This window comes from Pipra filicauda, unplaced genomic scaffold, assembly GCF_003945595.2.
Source record: "Pipra filicauda isolate LSUMZ 115617 unplaced genomic scaffold, ASM394559v2 scaffold13_size5146498_pilon, whole genome shotgun sequence".
NCBI lineage: Eukaryota > Metazoa > Chordata > Aves > Passeriformes > Pipridae > Pipra > Pipra filicauda.
In genome coordinates this window covers 2623012-2644061 of record NW_024103874.1, presented here as the reverse complement: position 1 = coordinate 2644061, position 21050 = coordinate 2623012, and the positions used below count along the sequence as shown (strand labels likewise).

Below are 21050 nucleotides of genomic sequence, written 5' to 3'. Positions count from 1 at the left end.
ACCATCAGAATCACAGAATATACTGACTTGGAAGGGACTTAAAATGATCATCAAGTTCAACCCATCCCCAAGAGTCACACCCTGTGCCTGAGAGGATCATCCAGACACTTCCTGAGCTCAGCCTTGGTGCTGTGCCCACTGCCCTGGGGAGCCTGTTCAGTGCCCAGCCACCCTCTGGGGGAAGAACCTTTTTCTAATATCCAACCTAAGTTTGGATAACTTGTACCCTTATCAGAGATGTCATTTCTCTTTATTATGTATTGCATGCAAACAGTACATTCTGATTCAGATCTCATCTTGCTGCCAAATCTGGAATAATTGTGACATGTAATTTTTTCAAATTAATTCGAATAGTGAAGATCATTCAGTTGTCAGCAGAAGTGGAAAGAGAAAAGTGATGTTCTGTGCTAATTGGATGAGAGCTGAGGAATCTTTGATGCAGAGCTGCAGGGCAAAATTCTGATTCAATTCACGTTGGTGTTTCAACATTTACTTCAATGGCATTTTGTTATCACCATCAGTTCCATTTCTTGGGTAACACAGGACTTCAGCAGCTGGTGTTTCACACGCTGACCATGATCCACAAGAAATTCGGCTGTTGGGGAGTTAAAATACTTTAGGGGTCAGTGAAACATGGAATGAGTGACCAAGGTTCCTTCAGTAGGTCACAGTTTGCAGTTCCTGAGGACCTGAAATATAGTGAAGATCATAATATTCAGGATTTATGAGCATCTCACAGAAGCTACAACCTCATATAATTAAGAGCTAACTTGGGCTTCAGTTTGTGGAAGGAAATATAGGAAGTTTAGAGTCAATCAGCAGCTGAAGACAAGAAGATGAAAGACCACATTGATTAGAACTCACAATAAACAAGGTCCAGCTTAGAAGAGCAATATCTGTTTTGAGACTGAAGTCGTGTATCACAACTCCCCAAAAGTCATGGTTCCAGTTCCCATATTATTATTATTATTCCCTAATAAAACTATTATTTAGTTTTATATCCACCTGGGATAGAGTAATCTTTGGGATGGTTCCATCTATTCAACCTCCTGCTCACCAACTTCTGAAGCAAGACTTGAGAAGGAAAGCAGAATAGCTTTAAATTCAGGAATTTTTAGTTTCATCTTAAGGAAAACTAGGACTTAATAACATTCCTACACAGTAAAGTTACTGCTTTCTAAGAGATGAAGTCAGGATTTATGTAGTGCTTTACATCCTCATTTAGGCAAAATATGTATGTACAGTAAGATCACTGCTGTGGGGGTTGTGCTTCTGCTCTTTTGCAGATGCAGAGAGTCTTTTTGAGAAATTATTCTTCAGCAAAGACTGAGCTAACTTGTTTTTCTGTTGAAGTATAATTTCTTGGACAGTTGTGTCGTGACAGCTCCTCACCTGCTGTATTGCAGCTCAGTGTGCTGTTTCTTAATGGTGCCAATGCCACCTTGCTGCAGGCTTTGGAAGGTCAGGCTGCTCAGCAATTTAATCTCAATTCACCTGATGGACAGAGGCAGTGGTGGTTTCTCTGGGGTCAGTCCTACTGGTGAACTTTTAGCCTGAAAAGTGAGCCCAAGGCAGAATTGGATGGATCTCCTGTTGCATGACTCAAGGCTGGAGACTGACACTATCAGAAGCAAAGTCAGAACAGTTTCATCATGGAAATTTCTGTGCTATTGTAAAATACACTTTGCTTCCAAACAGCAGCAAACTGTAATCAGGAGAACACCTTCAGACTATGCAGCTGTGATCTCATGTATTTTGGAATCAAACCCTTTAACATCTTTATCCACCAAGTAAAATGCAGCCTTGCCTGGCACACTCTTCCAGTGAGGTCAAAAGTCAGATGGTTTCTACAAAGAGTCCCACCGTTTTCACTTGTGCTTCTTATTTTTATATAATTATGTCCTTCTAGGGCTGGACACAAAAGAATGCATTGAAAAGGAATTCCTGAGGTGAGTTTAACACCATCTGTGTACCACCCAGATATTTTAAGCCTCTCTCCTACAAATTACTTCTGCAGGGCCAAGTCCTTCAAGTTTCAAGGTCCGGTTGCACGGACTACATTTAGACTACATTAACATGTAGTCTAAAAATGTTTTATTCTAACCTAATGGGAAATACAGAGACTTGGAACACAAATCTTTGCTAAATATGCCATTAATTATTTACAAGAATGAATCCTCAGTAATCTTGCTTGTCCTTTGTAAGCAGGTGTGTTGGAGGTGGATGTCCACACAGCTAAGGATTGTATGACTGTGGTATTTAGAATTAGGTAATCATACTCTTGTTTAATAAATTGGCAAACAGGTTTTTTTTGCTGATGTTGCCTTTTTCCCCCCTCCTAGAAAGAATAAACTGGAAATAAGTCCAACTAGATCAGTCAGGGGAGATGCCAGTAGGTTTGCTGCTTCAAAATCATTCAGAAGTCATGAATTATTTTAACATTTTGTCTTCTTTCTCCCTTGGCTTCATGGCTGTTACAAAAATTCTGTTTATTAATGCACCATGAACTGAAGCTGTCAAAATCAATCTCTTTCTCCATTTGTAAAGATGTTATATATGTGCATCTGAATGGTACAGTATGTACTTGTTAAATTTTCATGTGAGCTCTGACTGGATTTCCTGAAAAGGAGACCAGAGACACTGTAAAAATGCCACAGCTTGTGCATTCTGCCCAATGCCAATGTCACCTACACATTGTTTACAGAGATACATCCAATTCTGTAAAACACAGTGCCTGGGACCAGCTTTGGGTCCATTTTATATTACTCTTGGGTTTTAACCTGCATTTTCCTATCCAGGGCAATGAGGAGCTCTGCTTAAGACCATAGGGAGCTCAAATTAATTATAATTGGCAGCCTGCAATTCCTTTGTGCTGTCAAGGAAATCCTGGAGCTAATGGATGATGCTGCAGACCTTTAGCAGTGGTTTTACACTCAGCAATTTGTTCTTTATTTGGCTGAATAAATATCTGATGGAGCTGAGAGAATCCACTGAGGAAACACTGAGGAAATTCTTGCTGTGCCTACGAGAGAGCCACAGGAATTACTGAATTATTCTGAAGGGTAATTTTGCCATCCAGCCTTTATTTATGCATCTGAAGGAACAAATACCAATGTATAACTTCTCATTAGTAAGACATTTTACAAGAGACTAAATCTTTAGGCCTTGATCCCACAGAAATACCATGTTTAACATAATGTGAATAGTTCTTCTCCCTGCAGCTTGTGTTCTGGACTGGAATTTCTGTTTGGTTTTCCTTCAGGACTGATCCTTTAGTGCTATTCCAGCCAAGGGTGCAGTTCTTCCCAACGTTTTACACACAACTCTGGGGTTTGCAGTTTCACTTACGAGGTAGCTTTTGATGGATTATTTTTTTCCCTCTGCTTTGAAATATTTGTGTAGCTCTCCACACCACTCTTGGAAATCATACTGACGTGGTTCTTGATTTTATTATCTTCTTGGTCACAAGGTTAAGTTCAACACTACTGGTAGCAGAAATCCTGTGTTTTCAGGTTTTAGTGTTGTGCTACTCTAAAAATAAGGGTATTTTTTTTCAGAGTACATCTCCTTGCACTCCCACTCTGCCTTGGCACTGTCATGGAATGTGGGTCAGTTGTTGTCTGGGCTGCTTCATATTTCAGCACTATGGTTGGCTTGGATGCTCCCAGAATCTGCCTTTCCCTCAGGGCATTCTGACCTGTTGTACTTTTTGTACTCAATACAAATACCATGGAATTCTCAGAGACAGATATTTGCCCAATGAGTTTTGAAAATGTACCTCTTTTTTTTTTTTTTTTTAAAGAATCCCCACATAAGATAAAAATTGAAGTAAGAAATTTAACAGTCCCTCCTTGTCCTGCTTTTGGCTGGGGTGTGGAATGTGCAGGTTCCACACAGCTGCATTTGCTGGCTGTGTCCTGCTGAACTTCCTGGAGAGGGTCAGCCCAGTGAACCACAGCTCTCCACGTGCATCATCCCTGTCCTCTGCCTCCCAGCACTCAGGATTTACCCTGGGCTCTGCATTGTCTTCATGTGATGCTCTGATGTGGGAAGCTCAGGGAAAGGGAGAAGCCTCAGGCCTGTTTTATGACCTGTGTTTTAAGCACAGTAAGACACTTTTAATAGCCCAAAATAGGCACCCATTTTGCAACGTGATAGTCCCAGCTGAGAAGTCCAGATGGAGCAGAAAGGAATGGTTTTCCCTTCACACCACCATTTGTAGGATGAGGAAGAAATCTGGCACAACTGGAGTTTGTTCAAGAGTCAAAGGGTCCCACATTTTGATCCCAATTTGTGAGACACCTTATATACTTAACCATGTTCAGTTTGTTCTATATAATGTCAGGCACATCAATATTTGCATTTTTGTTATGGAATTCAGTCCTTAGGAAAGAACAAGCCTTGAGTCAGTGCAGAAGGCTGACACAAACACAAGTGCCTTCTCTCTCTCTAGACTTGATAATTTCTTAATAGATAATTTTACATTCTCTGATACTGAATCTCTTCCTATCCAGTGACCGGCTCATGTACCTGGAAAAGGTGATAAAGTTTGGTTTTGAAGCAGCTTCAAAACAATTTATTAAATATGCAGGAATGTGATCACATTTACCAAGGGAAAAGAAGGAATGTAACTTACCTTTTCCTCTGCAGCTGACTGTGCCTTAAGTTACTGTCTGCTCCTCAGTGAGCTGGTAAAGACGTCAGGTCAACGGGTCTGGAGACAAAATAGAATCTGAATTTGTTCTCATTTAAACAGATTATTAATTTTTTTTCACTTTCTATTCACATTCAGAACCTCAGCTCTGGTTAATTGTAACTAAAGGTGTTTCAAGCCCGTTTTTACAAGCTGTTGCAGAGGGGCTCCCTGTGCCCTGGGTTTGATCCTCTTTGTCAGAAGCACGGTTTTTTCAGGGAGTCATGGCTGACTACAGGGGCAACCGAATATTTTTGGTTATTTTGTGTATTTTTAAACTTGGGAGTACAGGCTACAGAGGTTTTTTGACTGGCGGCCACTAGAGAGCACTCCGGGATTGTATCTTTTCCAAAGTAGGGTGTGGTGAACTACAGTGTGAAGTTAAATATGAAAGGCTTTTTTTCCCATTTCTAAAGAATCCTACTGTCTTTTGTACAAAATAGAGTATATTAAACCAAGATTTTAGCACTTCTGGCATTTCATTTTACACAATTGTTGTTATTCTTGGTGATTTCTTTCATCAACATTTAATTCTTGCTCAGTTGAGTTTCACTGGGATCTGTAATGTAGCCAGGAAAAGTCCCCTATAGTAATTAATGTATGGGCTGTTTTTACTGTAAGACTGAATGCTGATGCTTTTCTGCATTCTGTACAGATAACCTGGGAGGAATCTAGTTCTGGTTTAGCTTAGTCCTTAGAAAAACTTTTACCTCAAATCATTATGATCTGAGCAAAAAATGAAAGGAGTGAATCTATGTAAAACACATAAGCAAACTCTGAGAAATGGTGATTTAAAGGGAAAATGCTGCATGACTGAATGTGTTCGTTTCCTTAGATGGTGTTTCCTTATGTGATTGACACCGTATTTTTCTAGATCTCATATGGCCCATCTTCCATATGCCCCCAGAAGAGAAAATTGCATTATTTTCTTTTGGAGTACCTGTACCTTGAGGTGGGTTTTTTCTGTCTTTTCCTATATCCTTTTGAAATCAGCTGTCAGAGACCTTGGTATGTTTGTGCTTAGTCCTTTTAAAGCTCCTGTGTGCTTTTGGGGGGACTTTCTCAGCGACATCATTGATATCTTCCAGCTTATTTTATGAGCAGAAGATGGAAAGGCTGTAGCTTAAAATGTGGCAGTGATTGGAGAAAAAAATATATCCTCAGAAGATAATGAGCAGCCCAGAAGTCCAAAGTTTTCCTCATCTGCTGTTCTATTTACAGGGAGTGATTAGTGCAGCTGTGGTCAGCAAAGGGATTGTCTCAGAATGATGTTTCCTTACTTAACAAATTGGTGCTGAGAGGCAGAGCCACTTGTTGTACTGCAGTGAAATGTCACTGTCAGCATTGAGTCAGAGCAGCTGGAGGGGAGTGAACTGGATTTTGAGGAGATTAAATGTTGGGGCCAGCTGTGTAAATGGGATATGTGGGGATGGGACAGACCCTACTCATGACAATGGTATTCATCACATTAGAGCCTAAATAGACCAGGCTAAAAAAAACCCTACCCCGAGTTGCAGATCCCAAAATTAGTTCACCAGTCTGTTTATGTGAGCGTTAAACTTGAAATCCTAACCAGGATTGGTTTGAAGTACTTGGTGATAAAGCCCACATTGCTTCTATGACAAAAAATAACTCACAGGTGTCCCTGTACAATTGTTTGGGGTTTTCTGTAGCTCTTCTTCATGAGTAATGAAGAAACTTCATAAGAGAGACTCCATTTCTATTTACCTTTCCAGTACAGGAATGCTCAGCTGGGAAGTGATTTGGCCACATGGAAACTGTTACTGGCTTTAAGTCAAGGGATGAAATGTAAAAATTACTCAATTTGTTTAAGCAACTTGGAATAAACAACATTCAGGCTACAGTCTTTTTTGAAATTCTGACATCTATAAACTTTTCCGGAATATGTAGAGTTTTCCAGGAGTTTTTCTGGACTTCCTGGATCAAGAGCCTTCCCAGGAAGACCTAGATTGAGACCTATGCTATGATTTACTTTATTGAGAAATTCTCAAAGAATTTCCTAGCACTTTCTTGGAATCACTTGATCTAGATCTTTTCTAGGAATTTCCCTGACCTTTGCAGGTATTCCTGAATGTATAATCTTTCCAGGAATTCCTGGACTCAGATCCTTTCTAGATTTTACTGGACCTACACCCTTTCTTGAGATTTTCTCACTGTCATGGCAATTCCTGCATCTAGATCTTGAGGTACTTCCTGTGCTGTTCTAGTAATTTCCCTTCCTAGGAATTTTCCCAGGTGTTCTAGGAAATCTTGGATCTAGACTCTTTCCAGGAATTGCCTTCAAAAGTCCTTACAGGAACTGCATAGTCCCTCACATCCCATATGCCCTGATTTTGCTTCAAGGTCTAGAAATAGTTGTTACCATTTTTTTCTGTCAGGATAAGCTGCTGTCATATGCAGAGTTGAGTAGCTATAGGCATTCTGTAAAAAAAAAAAAAGTGCTTGAATTCCTGTTTTAAAATGAAGTACCACAAAAGGGATTTTTTTCTCTGTCCTAAAATTCACCACAGTATCCATTCCTTCTAGGAGTGCTGATAAAACAGCTTGTGAGGGCTGCATTCCTTCCTTTCTCTAACTCCTGTGTCCCTCTCTCAAAGCTGCTTCCCCACAACTTCTTCAGAACAGCATTTTTACCAGAATTTTGAAAGAATTGTAATTTAAACCTGCATCCTGTCAGAAATAGTCCCCCTTCCTGCCGTGCAGTCCCATCAGTCAGACCCTGGGCAGTGACTTTAGGATCTAGGGAGTCTGTCCCTCTTCTGCCAGCGAGAGAAATAGAGAAATTTGTGCCTCTGAGCAAAGCACATATTTCAAGTTACCTGACAATAAGAAGAATATATAACAGTGAGGTGTTAAAGCATAATAACACAGCAGGTAATACATCCCATGAGGACAAGTCTCAGCAGTAGGAAAGTATCAGCATGCCAAATTTACACACTAGAAAAATGACTCACATTGACCTTATTAGTTAATAAATGAACTCCTAATAGGTAATCCATGCAAAGGCAAGTTATAAAAGGTTTACTCTTCTCCTTCTGCCAAACACTTGGAGCCAAAAATGTTAATTGGACTTGAAAAATATGTTGATATTTATCCCTTTAGGGCACTAGAGTTTTAAAGTGGTGTCTGGCTATTGTCCTCAATCCCCAGTTAACTTTTATGGCCTAAGTGAGAGTCAGTCCAGTCTGCCCAGAATGGGCTGTTGCAGAAGGGATTATATTTTTCTGAGCAGGACAACAATGCTCAGGACACAGGGACAGTGTGGGGGTGTCTGATCAATGCAATGTGTCAGAGCTACCTGAAAATTTTTCATCTTAATGGCTTTCTTTTAGCACAAAAAAGGTGGAAACCTGTGCATGCTTTTGCACAGGTCTCTTACCAAGCAAGGTGTGATCTACAGATACATGTGTTCTGCACCAGGAGGTGCTGGTCCCTTATGATCCCAGCAAGAAAGGCACTAAGCTTCTCTAAAGTATCCTTAAAATGGTATTTATTACAGTTAACACTATAAGGAAAGAGTAGTATAGACAATCTTATGGCCCAAATGAGACATGAACTGGGGTTTGAACCTATGTGGACCATAATGATAAAGGCTCCCACATCCACACTGTTGGTGTTTCCGAAATGTCACAGCACTTAAATGTTTCATGTACCTCATGGAATGAGTCTGTTGGCTTTTAGCTTAACATTCACTAAATGTACTTTGTACCTACTGACAGTAAAATTGTCAGTGGATGATCATCAGCTGAGCTAAGGTACCTTTTTCTCTGCCCAGAATAGACCAAAGCCTGACTTATGCCACCTTCTAGGAAAAAAATGAGACACTTGGGCCTGCTGGATGGAGCAATGGCACCACCTGTCTTTGGGACTCTGGTAGTCAAATAACAGCTTGCTCAACTTTAACACCAGCTGGTGTTCAACACACCTGATACTTCCCAAAGCCACCGTTCAACTCAATTTCAGGAAGAAATTTCCTGACATCGAGGTGTGTCACGCTGCAGAAATGCAAGTAAAATAACTTGCTTTAATCACTACAGAGAGTTAAAATGGAACTGCAAGACAAAATGCTATAAAAATACTCAGCAGAGGAAGAATTAGATAATTGAGTGGGCTGCAGCTTGAGCATACAGGATTCAGGAACACAGTTAGAAGGTTGTAGTTTCTCCATTCCCTTCCTTCCTTTTCATGTCACTTTGTTTTACATCAGTTTAGGAAAACCAGCCAAAGCACCCATTGCTGTACCATCACTGAAACGAAGCAGGAACCATTTGTTATTTTGTCACTCTTGGAACAGAACTGTATTTTTGGAAATGATAGAGAAGAGAACAGTCTACATGAGCCAGTTGTTAAAGCTTCACACTGCTGTGAGTTCAGTTTATGACTCGAGCATGTTTCATAGTGTTGTGTTGAACTTACCTTCCTTCCCACTAAGCGTGAGTCATTCTTCTTGGTTAATTCTGATAATAAAAATACATAATGGAAGCCCTGTAGGATGAGAAATAACCATTGAGGTGCTGTAGGAATGAGGGAGTCAGCTGCCTGTGTAAAATACCCTTTGGAAAATACAAAATGCCTCTTTCATAATCATTGCACAACATTAGTAGCCAAAAAGCAGCATTTGAGAAGAGCTTGAATGGCAAAACTGTCATGACAAGGTAGAGAAGCCACTTTTTTGTGCCTGCCAGTGTAACGTTACATTGAATGGGTGTTGTGTCAAGAGATTTACTACCATCAGAAATATGAAGAACTTAAAATTAAGAACTAAATGACACTGGCTTTGTAATGCTTGTAAATGATGTTACTCAAGCTGGCTGGCTGGCTTTCATCAAAACTGGAGTTCATTTGGTCAAATTGCCAACACATATCTTTTCACAGCTTCTTTCAAGCCAGCTCTAATTATAACTTTAAAATAGCATCTTTACTGGCAAAAAAAACCCTAAATCTTCAGACAAGACATGTGAAAGCAATCTATTTCCCTTAGCTCAGATATCTTATTTAATTTTTTTTTATATTTCTTTTTCCCCAAGAAAAGCACATGTTTGCTAAGTAAATGTTTCAAACAGGTGTTTCATCTGACTGAATTTTTTTTGTAACTTCTTTGGCTAGATTAAGATTTAAAAGTTACATACATAAAACAATAGTTCTTTTTTTCCCCCATGTTTTATCATCTAGTGTTTTCTGTTTTACTTGTTGCAAGCAGGCAATATCTAGCGGCAAACTGGAAATTAAGATTCTAGAACTCTCATTCTTGCTTTACATGAGCTGTTTGGACATGTCGTGAACTAAACAAAACTAAAAGGCCAAGCAAACCTATATTTTGCCCATATATTATAAAGGCGGGAAATATTAAAATTGGATAGGTCTCTACTCTTTTTGATGTGGATTTTTTAACCAAACACTAATGGTGCTGGGAATTTCATATTGCAATTAACTGCTGCTGATCAGTCCAGCTGTTTTAATCAGCTCTGTAGTATCTGCTATAACATCACTTTGCCTTGCAAGTGTTGAACTTTTCATCTTCAAAGCTAACACAGATGATTTCCATAATTTTCCATTTGTGCAAATACTCTTTGGGATGGAGCTTTTCACTTCTGAGCGACTAATGGCTCCATTTACATCTGCCCAGTACCTGGAACAGGGGGGTTTGCTGGGAGTTGCACTTCTGTTCACTCTCAGGCATGAGGTGGTTGTGAACACCAAAACTCTGCTCAGAATGTTGTAGCTCAGTAGTTTCATATCTGAAACTGTACCAGTTACCTGCAAACCACTTATTAGTGTCTTCTGGCCTTAATTGAAGAGAGAATTTTTGATCTATTCTCATCATCTGCCTGCATTTTACTGCTTCGTGTTCTTTCAAAATGCACCTGAAAGCTGCAGAATGTCAATCTTGTAGGCCTGGGGGTGTTGGACTGAAGGCCTGTGGTGGCCTGGAGCCAGTGATTAAAGAGTATTTCTCAGTCTTTCAATTCATGACACCGAGTACAATGTTTAGTCAGAAATGAGAAGAGGTTACACAAAGTTAAGAATTGAATGTGGTTACTGCTCCAGATTTGGTTTGGTCACAGTTTTTAGCATGTGGAGTGTGTGGACTGTGAGATGTTTGTACCTGGCAAGGTTTTACAGTGGGTTTACTCAATGGGGAAGGAATCAAAGAGCGTTGTCCAGGAAGGGTTAAAAGCTCTTGTGCTTAGTGGACTGACCTGAAGCTCTCAGAGGATGTGATGGTGTCTGTAGGAACACAAGGGACACAAAAAAAGCAGGGTTATAATGACACTGAGAAAGCAAGTTTAAATAACAACCTCAGCAGACACTTCATTTCTCTTTTAATACCAGTATAGGATGTGTTTGCTGCAGTGAAAGGTGAAAACTTTATGACTAGGTCTTTTCTGGTCCTCTCTGTAGTAAGATGTAAACGTGGAGGTTTAAACAACTTGTGGAAAAAAAATCCAAAGAAACAGTTAGCTGTGACCTCAGGGCTGGTTTGGGTTGGAAGTGACCATCCAGTTCCACCCTCCTGCCATGGGCAGGGAAACCTTCCACTGCATCAGGTTGCTCCAATCCCTGTCCAACCTGGCCTGGGACACTTCCAGGGATGGGGCAGCCACAGCTTCTCTGGGCAACCTATGCCAACCTGTGCCTCCCTCACAGGGAAGAATTCCTTCCCAATATCCCATCTAACCCTGCCCTCTGGCAGTGGGAAGCCATTCCCCCTTGTCCTGTCACTCCAGGCCTTTGTCCAAAGTCCCTCTCCAGCTTTCTTGGAGCCCTTTTAGCTTGGAAAGCTCCTTTAAGGTCTCCCCAGAGCCCTTTTTTCTCCAGGCTGAACAGCCCCAGCTCCCTCAGCCTGTCTCCACAGCGGCTGCCCCGTCCTGTCCTGGCTCTGTCACTGAGCTGGGACAAGTCTCTGATCAGGGACACACAAACAAGTCACTTCAGGGCAAACTGTTGTGTGAACTTGAAAAGCATCAGCTTCCCGGCAGCGCTGCCAAACTGACATTCTTACCCCAGGACAGGGAGATAATCCACCTCACATTCACCTCCTGAGGTAAGACAAGAATTTACCCCTTTTTGAAATAGCTACTTGTTAGGCTAAGGATGTGCATGTATCTATTTCTCATGGAATAGCTGGAGCTCTTCAAGATAATACCCTTGCTTGCCCTGCAGAAACTTCTTGGTGTGTTCCAATCCTCTGAATCATTTTTGTGGGCATAAAGAAGAAATAATGTTTTTAATAGTTCTGTTGAGTAGTGGTAGGAAATCTCCAGATAAAAGTGGAAGAGGTTTAATAATCCCTTTTTTACATATAAGATATAAATTATTTGTCAAAGGATTAGGAATCAGAACAGCACGCTAGGCTGGCTTGTTTCTAGTTTTGATTTGTTACAACTAAAGCTGTGGGAATAACTTTTTTTTCTGGTTCCTCAGTTGAATGGGAAGATCGGAAATCAAAAATACATTGTTTCCAGTTCACTTAAATTAAAGGCCCTTATATTTTTTCCACAAATTGCTGTGGAAATTAACTTCTGAAGGTAATTTTTCTAGAAAAATAGTTTCAATATCAGTTTAAAAAATATTTTTTCCTTTACATAATTTTCTCAAATGAATGTAGATTCTTCAATAATTCAGTGAACCTAACTTTATTTATTTCATTCTATTCTATTTCAGAAAGTGAAGATTAGTCTTTTTGGCTGAAAGTTGGTGTTCAATAGATGCAGCAGCATCATGGAACTGCACCTTCATTTTCTCCATTTAGGAGAAAAAAATGCATTATTTAAAATCTGAGATTCTTTTTATGAATCTTATTTGTAGACTGAATGCTTTTTGCTCATTCTAACCCAAGCACAGACTCTATTTAAAGGTAAGAAATTGCAGATGTAAACTATGACCTGAGCAGTTGGGGTTCACCTCTTTATGTGTCTTCATTGATATTTGCTTTATTCGTGTTCTCAGAGAGCCCTTGTTGGTTTGGTGCTGCCATTTGGGTGAATTCCTAGAGAAGATGTTAATGGAAGATCCTAGAAGTCACAGCTTTTATATCAAGGGGAAGGGATGGCTGGAATCCATTGCCCTTCAGTGCCCCTGGCCTTGAGCCTGACAGGTCTGAGGGTGAGTAAGAGCAGGACCACTCCTATGTCTTCTCCATGGAAAGGAGTTGGTCTTTTGAGCACAAATTCCATGCCTGGCACTTTCAAAATTTGCTGCTACATTAAAATAACCCTCTGCAGTGAGTGCACATTGTGCACTTATGTAAATGAAGATAAAATGGAAAGTAAAGTAACTTGGTAATGTTTGGATACCACAGAAATTTATGGGCTGCACAGTCTCACCAGAAGCATGTTACCTTTTCCTCTGGGCAAAATAATGTGCTTAAGCTTCTAGTTAATAATTTTTAATTCCTTCAGTCTACACAGCAAGGGAGGAGAACATGTTTTTAGCAAGATAGAGCTGTTAACCAGCTCAGATTTCATATTACACCTGACCACCAATTGCTTGGCAAAAGGAGCATGTGTAACATGTCTTAGCCTGCTGGGTCTATACAACTTTCTCCCTCTTCCCTGCATTTTCCAGGGAAAAGAAGGTTATGTTGGTGAGGAGACCAGTGGAAGAGCCTGATCTGTTTTCTGAACTGATCTTAACTGGGGGGTTTTTTTCACAAAAGGGAGAAGTCACTGAGCAGAAAATCAGTCAGTGGAAACTTCTGAGACATTTCTGAAAGTGTAAATCTGCCTTGACTGCCTGGCTTGGTTTTAGAGATGTAAATCTTCAGCTTATCCAGGCATCTTACAGAAAACCTAGTTCCTGAAGTTTCTTTTTTCTCCCAGTGTTTCCATCCACATCCTATTTACAAAGTAGATTTAGTACTATCCTTCAAGAGCACTGTGGACAAACAGCGGTTTTGTTGTTTGTGCTCATTCTAGCAGAGTAACAAAGAAACCAATTTCACCTGTGCAGGCAGAAGTGAATTTTGCAATCCAAAGCCTGAGGGCACCTCTAATTACCCCTGGAGGGTGGGGCTGGCTGGGGCAGCAGGGCTAAACTGGGCTGGTGAGAGAAAACGAGGTGGAAAAGGGGTTGCTTCTCTTTTTTTCTCCCTCCCATCCCCAGTCACTGCCCCCTGTACACTCAGACCCCTTCTTCAGTGACAAAAGCTGCCCTCCAGGTTCTGCAGGAATCTGGTGCAATGAAGTGGGGCACAGTCCCTTCCCAGGCCTGTTTTGGTGTCAGCAATCTGCTTTCTTAGCAGATACCACTGACAGCCATGCCTGGCAGGAGCCTTGTACCTACACTGTACGTGGGGAGCTGGCAAACCTAGGGCAGAAAAACAAGTTGGCAGGGAGAGGTTTTGCTGGAGCCTGCCATGGCAAGGCTGCTTCTAATTCTCAAGGCAAGGAGGGGGAGAACAAGCAATTCCTTAATAATACAGTTTTACAGCAGTGATTCCACACCAAGCTGGCAATGTTTTCACAGTATAAAGGGTTTGGGATGATCCTTGTGAAAACAGAAATATGAGTGCCATCATTTCATCTAAATGCCTCACCAAAAGCTAAAAGATTTTAAAATCTTAAATAGAAGGCAGAGTTGGGTTTATTTGTCACTGAGATTTTAAATGAGGATTCATCCCACTGCTTTTTAACTCCACCGTGAGTGTGACCAGCTGCATTTCATCCTGTGATTTGGTTCAAGTGGCACCTGGATCCAGCAATTAAGTCTTCACTCCGTGCCCCTGGGCGTATGATACATGTGTAAGGAAAACAGAGGAGGAGGAAATGAAAAGAGTGTCCTGCAAAGAGAGCTTGAAAATATAGTGAAAAGGAACTCTGGAAAGATCTAATAAAAAGCCTAAGACAAATAGCTACCTGATAGAGAGTGTGGTGGCTCTGCTGACAGCAGGGCCTGAGTAGAGCAGGGCTTTTCCCAGGATGATGTGGTGCCTGCCATCAAATATTCCCTTCCAGCTCAGCTTCAGGGGGAGTTGATGTGAGAGCCAACCAAACTGCACACAGACCTTGGAAAAGACTTTGAGGTATAGTCATTTTTTTTTAATACATTTTCACTTCGCTGTGGTTGGTGTTTTTGCTCTTGTCTTTTGATTATGTGCATGATTAAGCATCTAAATGCTTGTCTTTGTGGGGGTTTTTTTGTTCCGTTTGAAGTTTATTTTGTTTGTTTGGTCTGGTTTCCATTTGTGCCAAGTGAAAATTAATACTTATATGCTTGTAAATAACTCAGTTAAGATTTAAAACCAAAAAATGGAAGGGTTTTGTATCCGTGTCCAGCTCCTTTAGGAAACCTTGTTTTTATTTTATAAATTCCCAGTGCTTTCTTGTAATTTGGAAGTTCAGTACAGTAAAGTTGACTGCCCAGAAATCATGAAGCACAGTTTGGCAGAATCAGTCACTTCCAGTTACTGTTAAAAGGTGTATCTTTGCAGAAGAAACTGGTAATTGCTGTTAAATTTAGAAGAAAAAATAGGATGAACTATGTAGTTTGTTTTTTTGTTTTAATCCAGCCTTATTATATTTGTTTCTGTCTATGTTTTCAAGTCTTCATTGCTGTGACTGAAAGAGTAACAGGAGCAGAAATTATGCCTAAATTGGATTGTCCTTCTCGGGCAACTAATAATTAAATCTCCTGCAGCCTGTGCTGTTTACAGGCATTGGAAGTAATTGTTAGGTTTGAAAGAAATACACTAATTTTGAAAATGTTTGCAAATGTCTCAGACATAATGGAGATAAAAGCCAGAAAGAGGTTATTGCTCTAGACAATATAACCCTGGCATTTCATTTAGCTCCACAAACTGTTTGGATTGTTATCTGAGGAAGGCTTCTGTTCATCGCTTTTAATTTGATTTCACTGTAACACAACACTGGCATTTTAGATGGTTTTGTGGATTGCTATTGGCAAGGTTATGAACTTGGTTACCACCCTTATCTTAAATGGGATTTTTTTAGAAAAAATGTTTCTCAATGTTCTTTCTTCCCTTGGTGTCCAGAACTATTTGATATAAGGGGAATTTTTCCTTCTTTGTATTTTTTCCTTAAGTCATATCTTCTGGCTTGTTCCATGAGTTTTCCTTACTCAGCTGGTGGTCTGGCTGTTCACAGTTCTTGTCTGCCTGTATCTGTTCTTCTGAAAGCAATGAAATTCTCACTGTGAAAAAGTTTCTATTTGAAGTGGGATGGCGGCATTCCTCTTCAGTGTCTGTTCTCTGTGTTCCAACATGGCTTGCCTCTGGCTGGAGTTCTGCATGTCTCCAAGGATATTACTAATCTACTTTGGAAAATAATGGAAAATCTGTTTTACAACCAGTTTAAGTCTTTTAAACTGATTTTGTTCCAAAATGAGTCCAGTCCTTCCAAATTTAAATTCTTGTCTTGAAAGAAAATATTTTTGTTTTCCACTCTGATAGGAAAAAACTACAAATAAAAATCCCTATTAAGATTAACAGTGATGTTCTTAATTAGTTTTGAATGAAATAAGATTTTTTTTTTTCTTGCATAGTACTGGAATTAGTAGCAGGATTATTTTTTCCCCACTTGGAAAAGAGAGATAAGTCAGTAACATTTTGTCTAGTACTTTAAATTTAGCAAAATTACAGTAAGTACTAAAAAATCTGTCCAAGTGGGTTATTTAACCTTGGTCTGGTTACCCAACCCTTTTGTCATTTATTATCCAGTTATATACTTGCAATGTTATTCTACTTCCTTCCAGCCCAGTCTAAGCCAACTTCATTACATCTCTTTTCAAAGCACATTTTTTGTATGTGTTCTAGTGTGACTACAATTTTTAGCTTTTTTTTTCCTGTTTGGTTGAAGAACATTCTTCTTTTTTTTTTTTTTTCTGGCTATGAAAGCCTTGTAGATTGGATCTTAACCCTGAAGGAAAATATTCCAGATCCATCTTCCCAAGTATACCTGTCACTGGTTTTGCTTTATCTTAGAAATAAATGCCTTGGAAGATGAAAATGCATCAAAATAATTCTTGGATTGTGAAAGTACAGTGATCTGTATTGGCTAATGATCCATCCCCCAGTGTGTGGTAGGAATCTGCTCTTTCCCTTTCAGTCTTGGAACATGGAACTCACTTTACTTTGGGGCAATTGCTGCATAGTCTTTTATTTAAATGCACATAGATAGGAGTGCCTTGACAAGTATTTCTGTTTCATAATATCAGTACTTAATTTTTTTGAAAGAATGTTCCCTCTTCACCTTTAGGTAGAGATAGAGATCTCTTTATTTACAATACCTTTTATTGATTGGTCTTAATTACTTTTTGAAATTATTCCCATGAATCACTGAGGTCTAGATTTTTGCATAGTCCAGCAGACTCTGTGTGTTTTTATTCCTTCTTTACACGCACAAGTTCTTAGATGTTCTTCCCTCTAGTCTATATAGGGAATAAAATGGATAAAGATTCACATGAGTTGATAGGAGGCTGGATTTCTTCTGCATGAATGAGGAAGTAGAGACTGAGCTACTGAAATGCTGGCCCTGCTGCAGTCCCTGGAGCTCACCCTGATTTCACCATGGCAAGGGTTTCTCTCTGTCTTAAGGGAACTTTGCATGTTACATCCTGGGACGTGTTCTGCAATGCTCAGTCTTTGTAGCTGAGTCTGGACACGTTGGCTGTCCCTAATTAGAGTAATCTAGGAAATTTAAGCAGCTGAGCTTAAAAGTTAGCCTTGAATGTGGATGTTGTATACAGATAATAAATCTCTTGTAATAGTTGTTTAGATACTTGCCAAGAGTGATGCTGGCTGAAATTGTTTGAACAATATATTCTCTTAAGACCATAGAATTTCTTTTCTTTCTTTTTTTTTTTTTTAAATATTTTTCCCAAAATGGAAACTATGGCACATACTCTTCCATAAAGCAAACCTCCATCTCTTATCATTTCTGTATCTCTCTTCAGGGAAGAGACATAAGATGGCAATCATTCTGTAGAATGGTCAGCATGTGGAGTAAAGAAAAATAACTCTTGCCTATATAAGAGAAAAAAATTATTTTTCTCTTTGTGAGACAATAGTAATAGTTCTGTCCTTTTGCCCTGAGTGGCAGAAGGTGACAGTGAAAGTGGAGTATTGTTTTAGTAATAGTGGAAATTCTTTTTAGCCCAAGAAGTAAGGAGGGCTATGTGTCACATGTATTTTTTTTTTCCAGGAGAGACAATCTTTTAGACAAACCTTTGTTTTTTCTTATTTTTATTACCATACATATTTCAGGGAGAGACTAGGAAAATTCTGATGTATAGCTGTAGTTCAAGTTGTATTTGATTTCTGGATTAAATATCTAATTTACCATATAAAAAACATTAAGAATTTGAGTTTCACAGGAAAGAAAAAGAAATGCCATGGTTTTCAGATCAGAGCATTCACTAGGTGACATAAAGGCACCTGAAGAACACAATGGGAATTTCATATTTAGAAAGTGCCTTGCCATGCTGGTGATGAAACCTGTGGTTTCAGTCCCTTGGTCCTTCAGTTACCATCCAAGAATTGCTTGATGCCTGTTGACAAGTTTTACTCGTGTAACCTTCGTATTTCATGTTGAGCTGCTCACAAACTATTTTAATGTTATTTAACTTGTCCTAATTATTCTCTTTTGGTGGTGGCAGTAACCTGCAGTCTCTTCTCTGTAATACTAACTTACTGAGACAAGTACACATCCAGCAGTAACAGAGCTACCACGCTTCCTTATTATTCCCCTGGGTATATTCCACTTTAAATCGTGAGAGTTCAGGAAATTCTTATCCCTTCCCAAGGTGAATGTGCACTGTGCAATGCTTGGTTCATAATCTGGAGATTTGGGTCCTATCCTGCCCTGTGTCACTGCAGTTGTGTAAATGTGGATAAGCCCTTTGCCTCCCTCAGTTTTTGCACTGTTTGGCTGGACAGTCTGAACCAAGGGTTACTAATTAACGTGTGGCTTTGCAGTCTGTGTGCATAGACCTCCTTCAGTCTTGAAGGAGCAGATTAAGTCCCATCTATTTAGAAAAACAGTTCAAGAATGCATTTTATGCCGTTAGTATGGTTGGAGCAGCTGGAGTGCGTGCAGGGTGTTAACTGAGGTGATGTGTTCACTTCAGCTTGGAAGGCCAAGACTTACCCTTCAACCAGTCCTTCCAACTGAATCAAGAACTTTCCATGGGAGATCAAGTTCTGCACACCAGGCATTTGCTGGCTATAGGGATGGCTGAAGATTGTGTTTGCAAATTGCAGCCCAAGACAGGGTAGAAAATGTGGCAAAGAACTGATGCTGTTGTTTATCTTGCTTAGTGATAATGGAGAAAATAATCTAAAATCTGTGGTTAAAAAAAAGAGCAGTAACAGCATTATTTTTTCACTCTTGAATGTGCTATATTCTACAGTACAGAAAGCAATTAATATTTCATAACAGTGTGGAATTGGATCGTGCAGGTGTCATCAAATGCAATAATTAAACCTCAGCAAAGTAGTTCAAACATGCTGTTACTGGTGTGACCAGTTAGTGCTGAGACAGATGGAGGAGAGAGGCTGACTGGGGAGCCCGTAGGCAACTGGGGTTAAAAGACCAATGTCAGCAGCATCTTAACTAGCTGGGGAAAGGCTTTGTGCCCAACATGCTGCTTCTTGTGCTTTAATAACTACTCATCACCTGAGACTTCTCCTTTTGACAACCAAGTGTGTGTAAAGGTGATAAAAATATGAGCTCTGAATAACATACTTCAGCCACAGTTTGGGAGGCTTCTCCTCATGTTTTAAGAGACTGTTTGTACAATAATAGCCAGACCATGTGAGTTCCAGAGGAACAGTATGGACCCCTTGTGCAAGAACTTTGGGTTTATAAGAAATAGTTTGACTTTCATTCCCCTCTGATTGGGAATATCCAAGAACAGTTATTCTAGAAAGCCAGACAACGAATTCAAAAGATTAAAAACCCAAATAAGACAAAACTCAGCTTTATTAGAGTCTGTCTTATCTTAAAATCAGTGGCAACATTTGTATCTGAAGAGAGTATGTGTGATTGCTGACCTGTGATTCTGGACTTTGGATTTACGAGACAGGCAAAGATAATATTGGAACACCTAAGATTCAAATGATACTGAGTATCAGGGACTCACTTTAAGAATTGCTCAACCATCAGCCCTAGACATGAAGGACTTACCTCTACTCTCTAAAGACTTATTTAATTTTAATTTTATTGTATACAGTCTTCCAGGATGACCCTTTAAATGAATTCTTATTAATTTGGCTAGAAAGTGGGAAAATAAAAGCAAAGAAACACCCTCAAAACAAAAAAATTCTCAAAATTAAGTGGCTGCTGGGTAGGGGATGGTAAACCAAAAAGATTGCTTCTGAATTGGCAAGGGAATTTCTATGTTATGCCAGATATTTGTATCTGCTCTGGTGAGATGAGTTATGATTAGGAGAGTGGAAGATGAGAGCCTTAGGACAGACTGCAATATGGAGAGCAAGGCAGCTGGGAATTTTGGAGGATTTCTGTTCCAGGTGGAAGGTGTTGTCTCTAACAGGCAAGTGAAGACTCCCAGGTGAGGGAGGTAGCAAACGTCTGGGAGAGCCTTGCACTCCAAATGGGCAGAGTTAGAGACCAGGTTCAAGGTGGCCACTGGGAAGTTCCTCTGAACCTCTGCAGAATTGCTGTTCCCTTATGTGACAAAATGCCATCACCTGTTTTGTGACACCGGGAGAAAATCCTTCCTGCATGTAAGTAACGATTGGATTTAGATCTGTAGTGTGTGAATGCATCAGTGTTGTTTCTTTGGAAAATACCTGGGCCAGTTGAGCTCTACTGGAGATGCAGTTCAGGGAGAGCTGATGTGAAACTGCAAAAATATTGCTGTGGAAGAGCTGGAATCAAAGATACTTGTGATACAACACAATTTGGATTATGATATTTTAAGTAGCTTGGAAATGTTTAAATCAAATACTTGTATTTTTTTATTTTTTTTAAATACTGGCTTGGTAAAGCAAAAATTGTACCAATTCCAGTTCACTTTCACTAATGATCAGTTGTGTATCTGACAGAAATTTGATTGTCTTATAGGGTGCTAAAAATCATAGATTTTTCAGTATTTGTGACTTCTTGGCCAGAATACTGTAAATATTCCATAATCCTGTTTCTGAAATGGAAATGAAAGAGCCAATAACCCCTGTTAAGTGAAGGCCCACAGGACCTGCTGGTTCCCTGCCGTGCAGTTCAAGGGCTGATAAAGGTGCTAGGCCTGGCACCTTTAGGATGAAGTAGGGATGTTGGGATTTTGTGCTCCCTGATAACACTTGCCCTGCCTTTAAGAGGATTTTATGGAATGTCCTTATCGTTTCTGGAGCAGCTGAGGG

General features: G+C 39.8%; 1 long non-coding RNA gene across 1 annotated transcript in view; it reads left to right on the top strand.

The window, feature by feature from the left end:
* Positions 1–134: 134 nt before the first annotated feature.
* The window catches only part of LOC113982380, a 119572-nt gene continuing 98656 nt past the window's right edge, over positions 135–21050 (top strand). Inside the window, exons 1-4 of the long non-coding RNA XR_005562478.1 lie at positions 135–1949; positions 5568–5645; positions 12380–12572; positions 12665–12820. This is a non-coding gene — a long non-coding RNA (uncharacterized LOC113982380). The remainder of the gene's footprint in view (positions 1950–5567; positions 5646–12379; positions 12573–12664; positions 12821–21050) is intronic.